The 6,424-nt window shown below is 44.1% G+C and overlaps 1 pseudogene; it reads right to left on the reverse strand.

Annotated features, from left to right (window-relative positions):
• Positions 1 to 2,567: 2,567 nt before the first annotated feature.
• LOC136965617 (C-X-C chemokine receptor type 4-like) lies at positions 2,568 to 6,115 on the reverse strand (annotated as a pseudogene).
• Positions 6,116 to 6,424: the final 309 nt, after the last annotated feature.

Genomic DNA, 6,424 nt, shown 5'->3' on the forward strand with positions numbered 1-6,424 from the left:
GTTGCTTCTATTGGAATTTACGTTCCGTTGCATGGTTTAGGCTTAAGTTAAGTTTTTGTGGCGAAAAGTGAAGCTAACGGTGGCTAATTTGCTAGCCACAGTCACTGACGTTACTAACGTCACTGCGTCACCAACGTCACGAAAACACGCGTGACTACCTTTGGCAGAACATTCGTTTCGCATCTGTTAACTTGGGGGATAGCTAGGCTAACTATAGCTTTACTGCAAGGCAGCTGCAGAAACGCCACAAGAAAAGAGGCCAGGGTGATAACTATTTACTAATTTTACTTTGTGATATGACACACAATTGTGATGTGTAATGTACAATATAAGCTGATATTATTAAGGAAGTACATCTACTTTCGGAAACAGTAGTCTACTATTTCACTGAAGTATTAGCATCATGACATTAGCCTGTGTTGCCCGGGCAACACATACTACAGTGGTCTATGATGTATCTGTTTTCAATCGTTAAAATAAACATTCCTCACATATACATTTTCGTTGTATGATTTATTCTGACATTAGTAAACGATTTGTTGGTGAAATTACCATTACCTGTGGTTTCAAACCAGTGTAGCTCACTGCAACGCTGTAGCTTACACGAGACACACTACAAAAACATCTACACTACACAGCTGTTTAGGAAGTCAAACGGCGACAGAACATGTTCGGCACTCCCCTTACTTAAATCAAAAGTCTATCTAACTACTAACCTGAACTTCATTGCCACAGCCTAAACGTTGTCAATCTGTTCATGAAAATAATTAATTTCAGCTTAAACCGTACAACGGAACGTTAAATCCAATTCAACCAACGCAATCGCTACCAAGACGAACACAGCAGTAGTCTAGTACTGTACCGTAGTAGTACAATTTACCGGGGCAGATTCTCCACACAGGGCTATATCGCATTTTGCGTTCTTACTGACAATGATCGCTACCAGTGAGCTTTTTATAAATGAGCGATTTTCCACTAAATAAATGTCAAGCTTATTTACGTTTTGGGGGGCATATTTTCAGTTAACAGATGGTACTGTTTGAATCGCGATTCCATCTTCTACTGCCGGGTAACATCGTAGAATAATCTTCAAAGGGGGTTCTTTATTAATAAATGAATGCAATGAGTAGGCTAAATGCCTGAAAATATCATGAGAAGGGAAAAACTTAAAATGACGTTTAAGTCATAGAGATTAGGTCAATTTTTACACCGGTCTGCCAAATTTATTCGTTTTGATTCAACGATGAGGCTGCCTCTTGGAGGGGAAATGAGAAGACATCTATTTCATTCTACACTTCACTCGTATTTTCAGTTGTAAATGAGTAGCAAAAAAAAAATGTCATTCAAAAACGGACCCCTGTGCAACCGACACAAGCAAGCACACCCTACAATTTCCCCAGAAATTGTACCCTCTCTAGTTAAGGTTAGCTTCAGTACCAAAAAAGATTCAATGTGCAATGCATAATAGATTTTCCTAGACATGAATAATTAGAACGAGATGGATCTAAAAAGTGTAACCTGTAATTATTTTGACTGTTTTTGATGTATAATAATAGAAAACGTACATACTACTCCAGAAGAAATGTATACAATTTTCTGTTTCTAAGCATACGTCTTAAACGTATATCAAAAGTGAACTATTTTCAAAGCATACTTCTTCAAAGTTAATCAAAAGTTAACTAAAAGTGTATTATCCATATTTTAGTATACTTATAGTATACTTTAATATACTTCTTTTTTGTAAGGGTTTTCTATAACAAAAAAACTAAATGTCGTCTTGAAGGACTCAAATAAAGAATAAATAATTCAGTAAGAACAGCGAAACGTATGTGGTCAGCATGTAGTGGGAGTCAGGTGGCTGAGCGGTTAGGGAATCGGGCTAGTAATCTGATTTATGTGTGACGTGCCTGGAGTATCTAACCGACAACTGAGCATGACTGCTCCTTGCCCAGCTCATGACCCTGGCTCACAACCAGTCAAAGGCCCAGACCCTGATGGAGATTCAGGCCCAGACCCAGACCAGGGCTCAAGTCCAGGTTCAGCCCATGATTGGAATGAAGCAAGTAATTACCGTAGCTGGGAGAGTGTCTCATCACCCTCATCCACAAGATTCAACCATGCCTAGCTGACAAGCTCACCGGTATGTTCCTGGAGATGGAAAATTATGAGGTGATCAACCTGCTGGGGTCTCCACTGGCTCTGCATGCCAAGGTGGTTGAGGCGGTGGCTGTGTACAAGGCCTACCTGGCCAAGGAGGCCAATAAGAAGACTCGGACCAGTATCTAAACAAGAACTTTTGCTGAAGAAAAACCTGAAAAAATAGGAATTTCATAGGCCAAAAAATGAAAGCACTTATGGATAGTCTTTCCAAGAGAAGATAACTTTTGTTTTCTTAATGAATGCAATTATGAACCTTCCCATCTGGTATTTTATTCCTTCTAAAGTCATGAAATGCACATTGAAAAGTTTATGCTTGCAGTAAATTAAATGGATTGCCATGATTTGTGTTATAGTTATCATAACTTCAGTGTTTCCTGCCTCTCGTCCTCCTCCACTTCCCGGTCCTGCTACTCTTCCTCTTCTTCCACCTCTGTTTTCTCCTCTCCTTCGTCCTCCAAATCCTCAACCAGCTCCTTCACCTCCAGGGGCTCCATGGCTCGGGCCCCCAGCCCAGAGGGACATCATTTGGGGCCGCTCGGAAAGACCGACACCCCCATCCTCCGGAGATGGTTCACACTGGTAAGCTGAAAACAACACCACACACTGGCACTAGGTAGAACTGACCTGAGCTGAGTCAGCGATAAGAAAGGATAACATTTGACAATCTCAATGAATCTGTAAAATCTCATAAGAAATCTCAGATTTACCATTTAATTTGTTGTAGTTTAAGTGTTGTATTAAGGAGACCGTAGGCTGTTAGAAATGCATATTGGTCAAGCTCCAGCACTTTTTTATAAATTAACTGCAATACGAGCAAAGCATAAAATATGTCCACCCTGTCATGATGGACAATGACAGGGTGGAGGTTTTAAATTTTTAATGAACACATGGTGTACCTGCAGTTAGCAAAGTGATTCACTGTTGAAGCTGACTGTGCACTGTTTAAAATATATATTTTGAATTCATGAAAAGTTTTAATTAATTAATATTTCACAATGACAGGGTGGGCGGTCCTGTCTCGCCCGCGATACAGAAATGCTGCCCCCCCTCCCTCAGTTACGATGCACTTAATTCTAACAAATATATTTTTTAGACTGCTACACATGTTATACATCATTGGAAAGCTACGATTCTTGTGCTTCCATTGAAATAAACCAATTCAAGATCAAGTCGCAACAGCAAGTACAGTCAACGTCTTTGTCCGGTGACCGTTCCTTCAACAATGCCAGAGAAAAAGGTTTTACTTACTTACCATTACTTCGGAATGTTCCAGGTATGCACACAACCCATCAAAACCTCATCTGATTACATTCCCAAAAGTCCAAAGTATCTAACCATGTCGAGTAGTTGTCCAAACAATGAAATATATCCACACATAGCCACGATCTTGTTGCTTCATTCTTCCTTCGCCAATTATTTTTATTTCAGTCTCTCACGCACTATCGCTCATAGGAGGAGATGTGGGTCGAGTACAAACGCAAAATGGCTACACTCTGCCCTTTCGATTGACATCTTGTTTGACCCAATAGGAGCTTCCATGCCCCGTTGACAGCCCTCTAAAGCCAACTAGGTCTGTGCGTCCTGCCCCCCCCTGCCCCCCCCCCCGTCCCCCCCTGTTTAGGCGTTTTTAGGCACATTTAACAGGATTCTTTTAAGCTTGACAACACGCAACTACAAACACAATATGATGAAAATTAGGAAATGTAAGTGTAGATACTTATTGGGTGTGCAGCAGATGTTTTAACCTCCACTGACTGAAGAAAGACCAAATGGGGGAGGGGATGTCACTGAGTACATCAGTTGGTTTCTTAAAGGGGCGTTTACCCCATAATGACAGGATGGACAGCAATTTCAGGGACACATGGGAAGGAAGTTGGGTCTGGGGAAGCTCGGTTGGGGAAAAACAGGTTTGGTCCGAACAGCTCCTGTTCCCTGCGGCCGCGCCCTGTTGGCCAGAGCTGGGAGCTGAACTGAAGCTTCCTGCCCTGCTGTTCTCAGAAGTTCAGAACCCCTCCAGGTAGGAACACATACCTGGACAGACTCAACACATTTGACACTTTGTTCATGTTGTCCACATTGATCAAAAGTGACATGCAAACATACAGTAGATAATAAAGGTTCAGAAGTGCATAAGTCTAAGAGTGTTTCAGTGGGTAGAGCAAAGGGAGTCTGTATTTTACCAGCTACTATCAACATAATCTCAAATACAGTATGCTAATGTCGAAGAGCAATAATAACCATGTCAGAACTTGGTGCCAAAGCCTCCTACCGAGTGTTGAGTCCACCCGTCTGGCGGACCTCTTGAAGTCCGCCCCCAGGAAGGCATACAGCAGCGGGTTTAGACAGCAGTGGGCAAATGCCTTTGGTTCAGCCACCGCCAGCCACACACCCAGCACCACCTCCAGACTGCAGCCCCTGGGAAGGACCTGTAGGTGCATGAGAGCATCCACAGTGATGCCAGCACCATACAGGAGCCAACACAGGAAGAAGCAGAGGACCAATGCCTGACAGCTCTGCGCTTCTGTCTCTGCCCCTGCGGTTCAGCCTGGACACGATGACACAGTAACACCAGTAAAACTAGGCCCGGTACCACCAAGCCTACAAACACCAGCTGCAGGTGGAACACTGACACCCAGAGAGGAGCGTTGTCAGCTGGGTATAAGCACTGGCACATAATCACCCCATCTCCTGCTTCCCAAGTCCCAAGTCCCAAGTCCTGGCAAACACTATGTCTGACACTGCCAAGAGAGCCGCAGGCAACCAGGCTCCTGGAAAAGGAGAGCGGGTGAGGGAGACAAAGAGGAGATTTGGTGGTTAGATCAGGATATGGAGAATACAAGTGAAGATGTACCTCTGTACATCTGAGGCATGGGCACGTTGTGAGAGAGATAAGGGATGAGGCTAGAGACCTAGCTCACCTACAAACACCAGTCTCCGTGCCAGTAGCTGTCTCATGCATGAAGTGTACGCGACCACGGCTAGGTAGTGGTCCAGACTGATGAAGGCCAGGATGAGCGCACTCCCATACAGGTTCACTGTGTAGATGACGTGCACGGCCACACAGGTGCCTAATCCGAAACGCCAGTCCGTCAGTGCGGCATCCGCTGCCCAGAACGGGAGTGTCAGCACGAAGAAAAGATTTGCAGCAGAGAGGTGCAGCCGGTAGCGGTCTGTCAGACTCAATTTTGACCTGGGGACAATCAGATAAAACCCTCTGTGTGTCATCTTCTACATCAGAATCAGATGCATTTGTTTTATCTGCCATGTAATGTGTTCACACAAACAAGACATTTACTGTGACAGGAAGGTGCATACAATAAACGAATGTACGGATCTTAAGTTTTTTTTTAAGATTAAAATGTACAAAGTAACTAACTAAACTTACTAATGAACTAAACTAACAACATCTTTGTCATCGTCTTCATCATCCATCTTTATTCTCACCTGCGCTGGCAGCCAAGCACCATCATCACTGGGCATCTTTGTCCCAGTGATGCCCAGGACAAAGATGAAGCCGTAGACGACAGGGAGGAACACTCTATGGAGGTCAAGCGTTATAACTTGATCCAGGTCACACGGATCCTCCAGGGCCACCCCCAAGTCGCCAGAACCAGTGTAGTTTATGTCATAGTCAAACACAATATGCTGTAGGGAGGGAGAGAGAGAGACAGAGAGAGAGAGACAGATAGGAGGGGGGGAGAGATGGCAACAGTCATGAGATACATAGAAAGACACTAGTAGATGAAGTGAGAGAGAATAAGCAGTTTCACAAGCCACCATAACTTGCCTTGGTAAACCCCCAAAGAACTAGACAGACCTGCCACATTGTGACTGTGGGACCTTCCATTGGGGAGCAGTTGTAAAATGATCTTCAATGTACACCTACAAATCATAGATACGTAAATACAACAACAAAGCTGAATAAGACCTTGCCGCATACCTCACAGTAGGACATGATCGAGCGGAGCTGTCTCCTCTGCTGAGCGGAGCTGAGTACACTTCTCCCTTCAGTGGAGTTTAATATCTCTCCCATTCACCCCCAGAGCCCATACAAGTCTTGGTAGGAGGACTACACTTCCTCGTCTCGGTTAGAGAAATACACTTCTTCATCTCGGTCGGACAAATGAGCGCCCTTCCCCCCCATCGTCTCTGTTGGAGAAATGCACTTCCTCATCCCGGTTGGAAGAATAGACTTCCTCATCTCGGTCGGACAAATGAGTTCCCTTCCCCCCCATCGTCTCTGTTGGAGAAATGCACTTCCTCA

Source organism: Osmerus mordax, chromosome 21 (assembly GCF_038355195.1).
Source record: "Osmerus mordax isolate fOsmMor3 chromosome 21, fOsmMor3.pri, whole genome shotgun sequence".
Lineage (NCBI taxonomy): Eukaryota > Metazoa > Chordata > Actinopteri > Osmeriformes > Osmeridae > Osmerus > Osmerus mordax.